We start from the raw sequence: 16050 nt of genomic DNA, 5'->3' as shown, positions 1-16050 counted from the left end.
TGGCATATAAATTGAAAACTAGGCAACTTTTCATTCAAATGAGTTATTAGAAATTGAGGTCCTGGTTGGCACCATTTTAGAATCTGGTGGTGTATTAAGAACAATTATAAAAACCAGAATTTATTGATCAAATGTTAACCCTATTTTTGGTGCCTACATTATTATCAATGCATGTCCTTTTTTAAAAAAAGGCATTTGCCATATGAAAAGCATGCTGTTCTATTCAGGTAGCAATATCTGGTCCTTATTGGTATCTTCTTTCACAGCTTTAATAATCATTTGACATTTAGCATTTCCTTACCAACAATGGAATGCAATGATTCTTATCTCCCAAATGGATTATAAAATCCTTGAGGGCCCACATCATGTTCTACATGCATTTTATCAATTGACTAATTACTGTGACATTAAATCAGAACATAGTAGGATTAGTAGACACCAAGAGATAGATAAGATAAAGTTCACAATTATTAGATACAGCAGTATACATTTTTTAGGTTTTTTTTTATTCTCTTTCTGGTAAATTTAATATAGATGAAATAACAAATTTAAAACATGTAATGCAATGACTATAATAGAATGAATAAATAAATACAACTATAATACATAGGGTTTTCTTTTATTCTATTCTTTCATTCTATGTCTTCATGAAAGTGTTTGTAGGGAAAATATGCACACACAATTCTCTCTTGCCAAGATATTTGTTTTCAGATAGGTACAACAAACAGAACAGAGTGTTATCATTACAGGTAGTATTTATAATGAATCTTGCATGTGCTCAATTTTATCTGTAATAGCCAACGCTGAAACTCACATATTCAGGTGAAAATATAAACAAGAATTATCTACATACATTTTGTGGAAAAAGAACATCACAAGGAACTGCTTCTGAAGAGTTTAATGTAACAAGTCCAGCTTCGAAAAACAAGAAGGTTGGCTTCTCATTTTGCATTTTACAACAATTTTTCCAATTTTTTTTCAGTTGATTGCCCTGAATTGTCTTATTTTTGAAAAACAGCAACAGATTAAAAGGAAGCTCTTTGCAGGGGAAAAATATGCTTCAGGGAAAACAGCCAAAAGGGAGAGAAGGCATTATTAATACGGCTAGTTAGATGATTATTGTCTTTACAATGTTTTTAGAGTCCAATAGCAGCATCTTGAACCCTTTTTGAGCACCGCGACACTGAGTAGGCTGTCAAGAAATCAAAGCAATTCTTATCATGTAAAAGTACTGTATACCTGCTACCAGGAAACTAGTAAATATACAAACACACATGCAGATGCCAGCAATATTTGAAAATTAATTCCATTTCCTAGTATGCCATGTGTGCAATAATTCAAAGTAAATGATAATATATTACACTCTAAGTCCATAACCTTAGAAAATAAAATCCTAGTTGGTGCTTGACTTACAAGAGCAAAACAAGCTTACAGTGCATGGGTCTGTGTTGTTTGGCAAGTAGTCAATAAAACTATACCTTATGACTTTCTCTCCTAAAGGTTCTAATCAAAACAATTTATTTTGGGCATGTAAACCCTGCTTTTCAGACTGTAGCTATTGTCAGCATGTGCAGCAGCATCAGCAATAGCTGGTGCAATTTTTGGATTGAGAGTCTCAGAGCTCCCCCATCTGTCTCAGTAATGGTTGGATTTTGTACTAGATCAATACTGCATGTCAACTGTAGTATAAGGATTTCCCCCCTAACCTTTATAACAGCAGTTTCATTGCATCCAACCCTGTCGAGTGTAAAAGCAATATTGAGGGTATTATGCAAAGTATCTGGAGCTGATAAAGCTTGGAGGACATTAACAATAGTTCGTTAATTGCTAGAGGCAGAGCAATCATACATTATGGCCCATTCGACATCTTAAACTTTAGCCATAAAAAAAGGAATGTTTTCTCATGCTAGAAGCAAACCAGCTTGCTTCTATGTGCATGGGGCAGCGGGCAAAGACAGGAAAGTTCTGCAAATAAGCCGCCTCGTTTAGTTCTGTGTGAGTACCTGGGTCCTCCTGTTGGTTCTCTGAATGTGTTTCTCTCTCATCAGCAGTGGGATAGGCGAAGTGAATGTGATGTGTTTGTCTTAGTAAAAGGTATAACAGGATCCTGGGGGGAGACAAAGTGTTTTGCTTTGTTTCTGCTCCAGTTCTCTACTGAGAAATAGAACCAAGAGAATTCAATTCTTTTCCCTGCAGTGGACTTGTAGTTGCCACGACTCACTGCTCAGAGCCACAACGTGATGATTGTTGTGAATCACCACCCCTTAGTGGTTGGCCGATAGCAAACCCTTTCAACATGTATCTAGCATCATAGGTTTACAGGTAAGTAGAGCATGCAGGCCCTCATCGCTGAGGCTTGGAGCTGACAACAGAGACTTAATGTGCACAGCTGTCCTGTTCTAAAACAACGCTTTGTTTCCTCCATGTCAATGTGATACAGGGGAGAGGGCAAATATTCTGGGGCAGATTGATGTACAATTAGATCTCTTGTTTGCTAATCTTGAACTTCGTAATCTTGGGAAAGTTCCTTAACGCCTCTCGGTTTCTTTGTTTTCTCCCTCCAGAGTGAAATGCCTTGCTAACCCCATGCTGTACGTAGGACCGTTTGACATAATACAGGAAAATGGTTAACAGAGCATCCGGTATGGCATATAAATTACTGACGTGATGATTATTATGGTAATAAAAATTGAACAAGTATATGGTCTTTCCCCTAATTTTGCAAGACCATGAAAACAGAAAAATGGGATGTAAACTTTACTGTAGTCTGTCTAAAATGACAAATATACCTGCATTAATAGGTTGCCCTAGGGATGGCATAACACAATCGTTCCAGCTTTCCTTCCAAATTAAATTCCAATTAAGTTTTTGTAGTTCCTGCGTTAGATAATGGTTATGTGAAATTATATTTTCCTTCAAATCTATTTATTGGGTGTCAAATGTATTAAAAGAGGTGTTCTATGTACTACATATAAGTAATATCTACACTGTCAGAGAGCTTTCATATTAGCGGATAAAACATACATAAAATTGTCTGTATAGAAATGTGACCTAGATGAACTGCAGAAGCACAGTAGGAACTATGGAGTTGCAGAGAAGTAGGAAAGCCTTTGTCAACCTCAGAGCAGTTTTGATAGAGAGGTGATATTTCTTGTGGTTCTCGAAGCAATATTTTTAGAGTTGGATAAGTAAGGGGAAACATTAAGTTAGGTGCAACTGCAAAAATAAAGCACGCCTGAAAATGTGTGAAGAAGTGAAATAATACAAGATGGAAGATTAACAAAAGTATGAGCCATTTCTTAGGTGAACAAGACGGACTATAGAAAGGCCTTGAATACTCTGCTGAAGTTCCATACATTAAATAACACAAGTCAGAAGAAATCATGATGGACTATACTTGATATTTTTGGAAAATTTACTTATTTTGTCTCTCCTATAGAATTTTTATATCATATAAATTACTAACACTCATTTCAATGCAACATAACATTTTTATAATGCCTATTTACTTTTTTAAAAGTATGCCACTTTTATCTGATTCTGCCATTCATTGATAAAGTTATCTGCATGTGAGTATTTTTCTCTGTTCCTAAATACTTGAATTACACTCAGACAATGACTGGTTTCCATAGCAGGGAATACTATGAATATCCAAGTATAATTATTTTGCCTGTGAATTAAAAACTTTGATTATTTATGAAGATGTAAAAAGTAGAAAGGAACACTGAGTGATGGATACCATTCTCCAATGAGCTATAGGCCAGTCTATCAACTTGACCTAGCAAATACACCCAAATATTTTCTCTATCAATACTACTCAAGTCCAAGACACAATTATTGATCATCTGGACTACTGTATTGATTGTAATCATTTTTATTCTGATCTTCTGGCTTAAAGCCCTCCTTGGATTTCTCATTTCATTAAAAATAAAATTTGAACTTTTATTCATGTCTCATCAGATCTTTATTACATCTTCTCTCTCACCATATCCCATGTTTCTGAGCAGTCACCTTGATTTGGGTGGTTACTTTAACCATACAGGTTTTTCTCCTTTTCCAGTAACCAAATTATGATACCACAGGTTCTTTATTCCCCTTACTTCCCTTGCAACACTGATCTCATGTGTTTACATGGATCACTTAAATTTATCAAAGTTTTTATTCAAAGCCATCTGTAGGGAAACTAGTTCTAACCATGCAGGGCAAAATAGCTCCTTTCCCCGCTCTTACTATTCTGCATCACATCCTAGTTTATTTCCTTCCTGGAAGTTATTGGTATCATAAATTCATATAATTTTTACGAATTTGCTTTTATAGGTATTATGGACTCTCAGTGAAAGCAGTCTGTTTTATTTATCTCTGTATCTCCATTCAACACGAAAATGGTGCAGGTATGTGTATCTGTTAAATATTTGTTTCATGAATGAATGAACCATTCACTGAAGCCTGAGTCACCTGGGGATAAAAAATGAAATAGGAAGTATTTGAGGAGCTACAGTTAACAGCGAAACAGAGAGGGACACATATCATCAATGTAAAACAGGAAAATATAAAGACCTCCCAGCCAGTGCCCAAACGGTCACATTTAAATTCAAGGCCTTTTTAATTCAGCACATCAATGGGCAAGTGGGAGACCTTGAAACTAATCTTCCTCCAGGTAATTGTATATGCTCTGGGGAATCACTGAAGGAAGTATTAAGTGTAAGGAAGCACAGCAACCTCTAGGTAGGACTCACAGGTAGCTGGGGTGGGGGAGGAGAGCAAGGCAATGTGTGCTTTTGTGGTGGCAGTGGAAGGCCAATGTCACTTGCAAGATCTTCCCACAAATCAGCCAGCAGGTTGTTTTTTTTTTTTTTTTTAAGATTTATTTATTTATTTGAAAGGAAGAGTTACAGAGAGCCAGAGGCAGAGAGAGAGAGAGAGAGAAAGAGAGAGAGAGGGTCTGCCACCCACTGGTTCACTCCCCAAATGCCTGCAACAGCTGGAGATGGGCCGGTCTGAAGCGAGGAGCCAGGAGCTTCTTCTGGGTCTCCCATGCAGGAGCAGGTGTCCAAGTACTTATGGCTTTCCCAGGCCATAGCAGGGAGATGGATCAGAAATGGAGCAGCTGGGATTCGAACTGACGCTCATATGGGATGTGGCACTGCAGGCAGTGACTTTACCAGCTACACCACAGCGCTGACCCCATCCGACAGGGTTTTGAGGAATAGAGGAGCCGGCCTCACTGATAAGAAATATTTCTGTTAGATGATGTGCTTCCAATTGCAACAAGCCGGGCATCAGTTGCAGGAACCTGCTCACTAACAGAGGAATGAGAGAGAGAGAGGAAGCAGTGAGATGAGAAGAACATGTCAAAGAAATTAAGACAAAAATGCTGGAAATAAAAAGTACACATGTTGCTATTTCAAGAATTCTTTCAGGTAGATAAGTCAAAAGCTAATAAAATCAAAGTAAAGAAACAAATTGATGGCACTTGTTGATTTTTTAAGATGATAAATAATCACAGTATGAGGTTTATTTTTGATGTTTATAAATGTTCATGAAGAATTATATTTTACTTTTGCTTTTTCTTCTTTGAGAAATAGAATATCAGTTTGTCTATGTCCTCAATATTCTTTAAACTTTAGCTTTTATTTCTATAAAACAAAGGAGTAATAACAAGTAATAAAAACCCAATGTCTCCTAATTTCTTATATAAATTGTTTTTAAAATTGTACAAATTGAAAAAAGAACTTCTAAAGAAAGATGTGGTGATGTCTGTGCTTAGTGGTGCCTTTAAACTGTATTTAAAGATTTCAAGGATGGAGATTATGTATACTTGAGAATTGAACTATGGACCCACTTGAGTGAGAGTGAGATACAGAGAGGACAGAGGTACACTCAGGCTCTATGAAGAAAATAGCTTTGAAAATTAGCTCAGCTGTACTCTACAGGCTGAGTTAAGTACTTGTTTACTTTTACAACTATTTCTCTAAACCACTTATCTAAGATGTTGGTGCTGGAGCTATTTCTATAAAAAAAATCAAGTACCTTAAAACTGAAAAGGGATTTACGAATTAGATGGCTCAGGTAAAATGGTAGCTAATTCTCATTTTCTAGTCCAATTTGTTCTTCATTTTTATTCCTGTGGCAAATTATAATATTGTATTCAAATGGATAAAAAACTTATATCATTAACAGTAATAGTTGTCACACACGGTTTTGTACAGACAGTGCTAAGCCCTCTAGGAAGGACTGTTAGCTGGAAAATGGATCTGTGTGGCCCCGAATGCTAATATAGAAGGCGATCTATGAAATTTCAGGGATCCACATGATATGAATATTAACACAATATTGCAGATTTTATTCAAGAAAAAAATTCTTGTGGTAAGAGATAATTTCATAGGGTGAAATGTGTGTGCAGGCAGAATTGAAGAAGTTAGTCTAGGAAAATAGATTGAAGTTCAGAAACACAAAAACAAAAAATTTTGGGGCAAAAGGGTGAAATGCCTTTTATACATTCAATTAACTAACAAGGGGAAGTATTTCAGTAGTACAGTGCTGGACATCACCCACCCTCTCACGGTTGAAAGTCATCATTATTGCTCTATAGTAGTTAGTAAGGATTTGATTTGTATGGCAACTAGTGTGCAACTCAAGCCTGGGAAAGCAGTGGGCTTGTCTTTCCTATAACACCTCCTTCATGCGCTGAACCAGCAAAGTCAAAGGAGGGGAACTGCCTAAAGACTTGGGGCTATCCCTGACCCCAGGATGCTCAGAAATTTGGACATGGAGTCAAAGCAGGGTTTTAGGATTTACTGTTATTTCCCCTATCATGTTTGGGATTTGCTTGGGACTTTGTTCTTTTTTTTTTTCTTTCTTTACTGATACTCCCTTTTGGAACAGAAATTCTGTGCCTGTCCCACTATTGTATTCTGGAAGCACATAACTTGTATTGATTTTACAGGCTGACACCTAAGAGAGAATTTGTCCCAGCATACCAGGAGCCTTCAAATTCACCCATACCTGACTTCCATGATACTCTGGAGATTTGAGTTAATACCAGAATGAATGAGTCAAGGCTTTTGATGCAATCAAGATTGAATGAATGCTTTTTGTATGTAAAAAAGACATGAGTTTTGGGGAATGGAATGTTGTGGTTTCAATGTGTGTCTGTTGCAGAACTCACTTTGAAGTTTACTATCCAGTGAAGCAGTAATAAGAGATAAGATTCCTTTTTGTCCTTAGTGTGCTGTACATTGAGATTTAATGCTATAACTAGTACTCAAACAGTATTTTTCACTTTATGTTTCTGTGTGGGAGCAAACTGTTGAAATCTTTACTTAATGTATGCTAAACTGATCTTCTGTATATAAAGAGAATCGAAAATGAATCTTGATGTGAATGGAAGGGGAGAGAGAGTGGGAAAGGGGAGGGTTGCGTGTTGGAGGCACGTTATGGGGGGGAAGCCATTGTAATCAATATTCTGTACTTTGGAAATTTATATTCATTAAATAAAAGTTAAAAAAAAAGATTCCATTTCCCCCTGTGAAGCAAGCATATTGCTGGTAATTGTTTTTCACTTTGTTATTATTATTTTACATTTTAACATTTTGCCACATTCACTTCAAATGTAGACATTATATATGTACACATGCATACTGTTTTTTTCTTGAAAGTAGAGATGTTAATATCACAGACTGAGAGATTCATGACAATGATCATAATGTGAGGAAAGAAGTTAGGATTCTTAAGTGGCATTTAGTCCATGGGGACCTACACTCTTGGATGGGATTAGTGCTATTATAACAGGATTAGTTCAGATTCCACTTTCTATGTCTTGCCTTCTTGACTTCCACCAGGTGATGACAGAGCAACAAGCCCTCATCCAAAGCTTGCAATTTACTGGACTTCCCAGTCTTCAGAACTGTGAATAAATTTATGTTCTTATTTATAAATTACCCACCTTGAATATTATGTTTTCAGATAACATATGTGGATCACGCACATACATAGGTATTAAATTTTAAAATCACATAGATTTCTAATTGTTATATGTGATATAATTTTATTCATAAACATTAGTTTATACTTTTATGTAATCATTTGATCATCATTCATAAATATAACTTGATGAATTGAAAATAAACCGTAAATCCACAGGGTGACAGTGAGTGGATTGTTTGGGTAACTATATAAATGATGCAAAAAAAAAGGTTATCAATAAAGCTACAGAATAGATCAATAATAATCTCCAAAAGCATATGAAATACGTGTGTTTCTTTCTCCTTTTAAACATTTCCTTTTTTCTTTTTTTTCACTTTTATTTAATAAATATAAATTTCCAAAGTACAGTTTGTGGATTACAATGGCTTTTCCCCCCCATAACTTCCCTCCCACCTGCAACCCTCCCCTCTCCCGCTCCCTCTCCCATTCCATTCGCATCAAAATTCATTTTCAATTCTCTTTGTACACAGAAGATCAATTTAGTATATATTAAGTAAAGATTTCAACAGTTTGCACCCACACAGAAACACAAAGTGTAAAATACTGTTTGAGTACTAGTTATAACATTACTTCACATTGGACAACACATTAAGGACAGATCCCATATGAGGAGTAAGTACACAGTGACTCCTGTTGTTGACTTAACAATTTGACACTCTTGTTTATGGTGTCAGTAATCACCTTAGGCTCTTGTCATGAGTTGCCAAGGCTATGGAAGCATTTTGAGTTTGCCGACTTCGATCTTATTTAGACAAGGTCATAGTCAGAGTGGAAGTTCTCTCCTCCCTTCAGAGAAAGGTACCTCCTTCTTTGATGGCCCATTCTTTCTACAGGGATCTCACTCACAGAGACCTTTCGTTTAGGTTTTGTTTTTTTTGTTTGTTTGTTTGTTTTTTTGCCAGAATGTCTTGGCTTTCCATGCCTAAAATACTCTCATGGTCTCTTCAGCCAGATCCAAATGCCTTAAAGGTTGATTCTGAGGCCAGAGTGCTGATTAGGACATCCGCCATTCTATGAGTCTGCTCTATATCCCACTCCCCATATTGAATCATTCTCTCCATTTTTAATTCTGTCAGTTAGTATTAGCAGACACTAGTCTTGTTTGTGTGATCCCTTTGACTCTTAGACCTATCAGTGTGATCAATTGTGAACTGAAATTGATCACTTGGACTAGTGAGATGGCATTGGTACATACCACCTTGATGGGATTGAATTGGAATCCCCTGGCACATTTCTAACTCTACCATTTGGCCATTTTAGTATTTTTTTTTTTTTTGTTCTACTTAATACTATTGTTTGAACTCTGTAATTAACACACAATTATTCTTAGGTGTTTAAATTTAACTGAAAAGTGATCTCTGTTAAATATAAGAGTGGGAATAGGAGAGGGAGGAGATGTACAATTTGGGACATGCTCAAGCTAACTTCTTTTAAACATTTCTAACATAGAGAGTAGCTGCTGTACCTTATCATTAAACTAGTTTTTCTTTTTCAAATTATAGAACAATTAATGTCTTCACTGGTTAAGGATAACAAGGTTTTTACATTAATATATAAGTTTCAACATTTTGAGATTAAATTACTAAATGTATTATGCAGATCTTTATTAATCTATTTTGATATATTTTCTTTTTTCTTGAAATGACCAGAAATAATTGTGATGTTAAAAAAAGGTTGCTCATCTCTAAAGGCATAAGTTTCTTGAAAAATAGAGAGAGATAGCAGAAGAAAAGAAGGAAGGAAGGAAGGAAGGAAGGAAGGAAGGAAGGAAGGAAGGAAGGAAGGAAGGAAAGAAGGAAGAAGGTTTTGATCCAGCTGTCTGTAAAGCTACATGGCTAATTGCATTAAACTGCCCTTATGTTGTAATGGCTTAATAATCAATCATTGGACAAAGCTTAAAACCTAAAAAAGAGAAACTTTCTCTTCTCATTACAATTGAAATGTGTGAAATGATCATAGTATAGATTAAAAACATGTATACATGTATGGAAATATTAACTGTTGCCCAAGAAATTTTTACAGATTTATGTCAGTTAAAGATAAAAGAAATTATTAAAAAATCTTGAAGCAGTGTTACTCAATAATTTTGTAGTGAATATTGGACACAGAAAGTGAGAAATAAGCTTAAACAACATTATCACATTTATTAACAGAAATAATTTAGAATCAAGACAAATATTTTCAGATTGCACCCTTGTCTTGTTTCAGATATAAACTAAATATTTGTTTTCTATATATGTTCCTTTGATAGAATTTTCCGAAGGGGGGGTCTCTTAGTTTCCTATTTTCCCTATAGAACATTCCTTGGTTTTTAAGGTTCAAAATCTTTAATATGTTATGCATTTATCAGTACAATGGTTTTCAAGTAATGCAAAAATAGAAACAATTTATATTTGCTTCTCTCAAAACTATTTCCTCTTAGACAAATGATATGGCAAAAAATTCTTTAGGTACATTTCAAGTTTAGTTGCTAGAATCCTATAATCGCATATAGTAGTTTTGGAGAAAATCCTGTGGATTCCCCAAAATTGGAAAGAGTATTTCGCATGCTGTGGACTTGCAAGGGACATCTGGCAAAATACACCTTGCAGTCTTTGCAATGTTGGCCTATCCTGAGTATGATTCTACTGTATCTTTGTATTAGTCCTTGCTTTTGTCTATTAATGTACCAGGACTACTAAAGAAGTTGAGGACATAGTTATGAAAACTGCATAAAAGGAAGCAAAGTGGATGAAAAAAGAATTATCATGAGGAGAATTTTCATATCTCTGCCTATAAAACAACTGTTTGTTAATAATCATATTGTTATGCGGGAGAACAGGTAGGAGTGTTGAAAACATTTTGTAGCATTTTGCATGTTAGCTTAGCACTTCATTTTTTGGCATTTGACAAAGTCTTTTTACATGTTTGGAAATTGGAGTTTTAAATGTAACTGTATCACTTTATAATGTTTTCCATTGAAAATAATGAGAAATCAGCTCTCCATTAGAGTTTTTAGGGAAGAAAGTATGAGTTTCAGTAAGGAATTACTCTCACTTTAGGACTTAGAGCTCTCAGTGTTCAAGTAGCCTCATGGATGCATTTGCTTAGAATCTGGTGTCATTTTTTTTCCCTAGGTAGCTTTGTACCAAGGCTCCTGTTGTTTCATGACCAAGGAGCAAATTACATCTCAATGAGACCCAGGTAGCTTTTCTCCAGCATTTTATTAAGGGGAGATCAGGTCGTATTGAAAGGAAGAGCTCAGAGCATGGAGCTTTCTTTTACATTTTAGCCCCTTCTCTTGGCAACCTCTGCTCATAGCAACAAGAGTGGTTTAATTTGCCTATGAGATCTTGTAAATTTAGATAAGACATACAGAAATTGACTGCTATGAATTTTGCTCAGAGACAAATTGTATCATCTGGAAAACAAGAGGAAGTGTACTTGATCCTGTGCAGGTGATATGGAGAGAAATGTATTCATAATTATTTATGAGAGCTGGATAATTTAACCCCAAATTATTTTTACTATTGTTGAATAAATGGCAAAAATAATTAATGGTAAATTAAAATTACTTCTAACAGAATTCATATGTTAGATTTGAAAAGAGTCCTTTTTTTAAGTGTTATTACTACAAAAATAAATTTTCGTTAACTTAGAAGAAAAAAAAAACTTTCTCTTACTATGACATCATTGTCTACTAAGGGTAACAATGACATAATCTAGTGACTATTGTTGCCTCTCCAACACCTTGTTCTCCTAGGTTGTCTTTTTTGAAGCTTTCAAATAGGGATTTTCCTCACTATAGAAAGTAAAATTCTAGAGTGGGCATTTGCCGAAGTGCTTAAGCCTCTAGTTAAGATTCCAACAGCCCATATAGGAGTGGCTGGGGTGCCTTCTCCAGTCTCTCTGCCTATGAAATAAACAAATAAATAAAAATGTTTTTTTAAAAAAGTAAATTTCTAATTCTTCTTCTAAAGAAGTATGTTCTTTCAAATGAGGCAATCTTGGAATATAGATATGTCAATAAAATTATCATTAATATTTGAATTGTCATTGATTCTGATAAATACACTTTTATAAATGTTTTACGATTTTTCAAGGGGAATATTTTCTACCTGTGTGTTGGGCAATTTCTTTTTTTTTAAGATTTATTTTTTATTTGAAATACAGAGTTAGAGAGAGCGAGGTAGAGACAGAGAGAGGAATTCCATTTGCTGGTTCATTCCCTAGATGGCCACAACAGCTGCAGCTACGTTAATTCGAAGCCAGGAACTTCCTCTTGGTCTCCCACATGGGTGCAGGGGCCCAAGGACTTGGGCCATCTTCCACTGCTTCCCCAGGCCACAGCAGAGAGCTGGATCTGAAGAGGAGCATCCAGGACTAGAACCAGCGCCCATGTGAGATGCCAGCGCTTCGGGCCAGGGCTTTAACTTGCTGTGCCACAGCACTGGCCCCTAATTTCTAATATATTTTTTACTGGAAATTTTTCAAGGGCCCTGGAATGATTTCATATAGTTATAAAAGATAGTTTACTTCATCATGTAGTACCCAAAGAATTTTATTAGCCAGGAATTTTAACATAATATTTTCTACATTTTTCCTCCTGTTTTGTTGAAGTTCTTATGTGTATATCAATGGTCCTCGGGAATGTGGGACTGGGCTATCACCTGGAAGTCACAGTGGTATAGGCGGACCACTGTCAAATTAGAGACACTGAGCATTATGTAACCATAAATTCCTAGTACTCAAGTTTTTGGCATATCAGATATAAACTTACACAAAGGTTGAATTGACAGAATGCAATAGGAGTCAATGTTTAAGACACATTTACATGAAACACATAAAATTAAATAATCACCTCCATTAGACATCTTTTTCCTACAAATTGAGACAAGTCTTATTATTCAATTATAACAGCAGAATATCTTGATTCTGCTAATGGAACATGTTCTATGTGGTAATTGTTTAAAAAAATCTTCCCACCTAACAGACTGAAAAAAAGAATAGGAAATTAAAGAATATTTATATGAATATAATCAAAATGAAAGTTAGTTGACATTCAAATGTATAAAATTCAATGCACACAGCAACAGTTATGATCTAAAGAGGATGTTTCCAGCAAATGAATAATTTTCTTAAATCTACTCTCTAGTCTGCACATTTTGATAGTATCTGGGCAACTTATAGAAAAATCAATGTGATTAGTGGTGTTCAAATATTTTTGATTGTTATTCTATATAAAGATAAAAATAAAACCCAATGACCAATGCACAGACTCATTGAATAACTGCATTAGTTTTTTAAGGAAATTTTTTGCTACAACATTGCAAAAAATGAAGAGGATATACATATTATTATAAGGAGTGCTGTTTTGTGAATTGATTCATTGTATATGATACTCTCAAGTTGTCACAGATTCATAGAAGAACATTCTGGCAAAATTCCAGTCTATTCCTTTCTATAAAAGGTTAGTAAATATTTACCTTCAGGAGAATTTATTTAAAGATTAGCTTTTTTTCTGGTTGTCAGTACTCTGACATAGTTTTTCAAGATGGTGTTCAAATAATTAAGAAATACAATTCTTGTTCATATAGGTATAAACGCTTTAGGTATACAGAAAAATATGCACACAAACACACAATAAGGGAATGTCTAAATTTTATATCTCTTTAATTTTTTTTGCTGTAAGATCTAGTTAAAAGCATCCTCTGTAACTGTATAATAATAGTCTTTTCTTTATAATAACAGCAAAAATTAAATAATTTAATTTTGAAAATCATGAAACTGAAACTTAACATTGTTATGTGACTTGTCCCAAACAGTACACAATGGAATCATGCTCCAACTCCCAATCGATCTTTCTTTTAATTTCCCAGATTGTCCATTCTATATGAGTTATATATTAGAATTTGAAATTGAATAATGCATTTTGCTTCTGCTTTTGCCATTTGAACTTAGCAATGTAAAATTTGTCAACTCCATTGTTCGGAAAATTAGAACTTGAGTCTTAAATAATCATGTTTGCCTGTGAAATATTATTATTAATTTGAACAATAGCTCAAAAAAGAAGTTTGTAATTTATTGGTTGGTAAAGGGCAAACACCTATCTACAGAAGAGCAGTTTCACATATGGGACTTCAGTTTGGTGACTTCAATCCATTGCACTCTCTCAGCCCTGCAGAATGTGCGATGACTCAGACATATGACAAGTGGTAGGGATAGCTGGCTATGATGGGCTACACATCTGTCTTTCAGGCTCATAGAAGGAAATACATACATTTCAAAATGTTCTGAAAATTAAGCAGTCCCGGCTGCTGTGCTTTTGATCCAGCTCCCTGCTGATGCACCTGCTGGTGCACAGCTCACTAACCACTCACCCTTTCCTGTCATCACAGCTCAGCTCCAGTCCAGGCATGTCTTGTCAAGACTGAGCTGTCTCTGACCCCAGCTCCAGGTAAGGACTCCCACATCTATTTGAAAATAATAGTGCACCAGTATCTCTTATCCCTTTCCCCATCCCTGTACAGCATGAGCTGCTTTTTAGGCGAGTTCTGAAAAGTTGAAGTTATCTTTTTCCATCAAGTCTGTATTAGTAGGGTGGGGTCTCTACTCCAGGCACAGTCAGACGAGCATACTGGGGCCTCAAATGTTCTCACCCAACCAACTTTTAGGATTGCAATTTCAGATTAAAAGGGGCATGAGCAGAACATGACAGAGCAGCATGCCTTCTGAGTACCTACTTGAAGGGGACCACTGTTACTGCTTATGTCTCTGGAACGGTGGTTCAGAGATTCTGTCCAGGCAAACAGAAGTCTGTAAGAACAGTGCTCTGAAATCCTCTCCCTGTAAATGATTCCCAAATCTAAGGGTGGTATAAAAACTCTGAAGATTTTTTGGTGACGCTAGTATGAGGTTGGTAGTTCCACTAAAGCAGCCAGATCAACTTACTTACAGAACAGCTGGGAGAGTCACATGGAGATCTGCTCATCCACCAGAGAAAACCAGTAAAGAGGGAGCTGAGAGGAGCCTTAGAGCGAGAATAAAACTCAAATAATGGTGACTCTATGACTACCTCTCAATTTTTTTAAAAAATAAAATGATCATTATTGGTAAATGGGAAATATGTATATTCTTGCAATGTAATATTCTTTTGCAATAAAAAGGAATACATAATGACAATGCTGCAGCACGATTGGACGTTCAAAAACATGCTAAGTGAGAGTTGCAGGTCACAAAGTATCACAAAGTATTATTGTGCTTCCATTAATCTGAAATGTTCACAATAGCAAACTCTGTAGAGACAGAGAGTAGATCAGTAGTTGCTTAGGGCTGGGTGGTATATAGACCAGAGGAAAATCTGGAGTGACTTCTGATGGGTGGAGGGTTTGTGTTTGCAGTGGTAAAAATACTCTAAAATTAATTTGATGACTGTTATAGAACTTAAATGGATGAATGATTGAATAGTATTAGATTTATGTTTTAATAAAGCTGTTATTTTTAAAATAGATATTGAGGCCGGCATTCTGGCGGAGCAGGTAAAGCCATCGCCTGTAACGCCAGTATTTGGTATGGATGCAAGTTCAGGTCCTGGCTTCTCCACTTCCAACTCAGCTCCCTGCTAAGGTGCCTGGGAAAGCAGCCAATGATGGCCCAAGTGCTTGGGTTTCTGCACACATGTAGGAGACCTGAAAGAATATCTTGGCTAACAACTGTCTCAGCTTCATCGCCATTTGGGAAGTGAACCAGCAGATGGAAGATGAATGATTCTCTCTCTCTCTCTCATTCTCTCTCTTTCTCTTCCTTTCTGTATCACTGTAAATTATGCCTTTCAAATAAATAAATAAAAGTTTAAAAAATTGACACAGATTGGTCCACAATACTAGAGAGATAACCTGAAAAACAGTCTCTGAAGAAAACTGGGAAGAAACTGGAATCATAGATAGAAGGAATTTGTTATGAATGAGGTTTTTAGTGCCTGGGCATTATAGTCTGCCCTCCATGGTGGGTTTTCTTTCAGTGGTTTATGGAAGGTCTTCTGACATTTGTAGACCTTCCCAAGACATTCTCCACTCCACCCTCCGT

The 16050-nt window shown here is 35.8% G+C and overlaps 1 pseudogene; it reads left to right on the top strand.

Annotated features, from left to right (window-relative positions):
- The window catches only part of LOC108176397 (cyclin-dependent kinase 1-like), a 196646-nt pseudogene that overhangs the window by 45074 nt on the left and 135522 nt on the right, over window positions 1-16050 (top strand).

The sequence above is a fragment of the Oryctolagus cuniculus genome, chromosome 2 (assembly GCF_964237555.1).
Source record: "Oryctolagus cuniculus chromosome 2, mOryCun1.1, whole genome shotgun sequence".
In the NCBI taxonomy this organism is placed as follows: domain Eukaryota; kingdom Metazoa; phylum Chordata; class Mammalia; order Lagomorpha; family Leporidae; genus Oryctolagus; species Oryctolagus cuniculus.
Note: the sequence above shows the minus strand (reverse complement) of the source record. Positions and strands in the feature narration are given on the sequence as shown.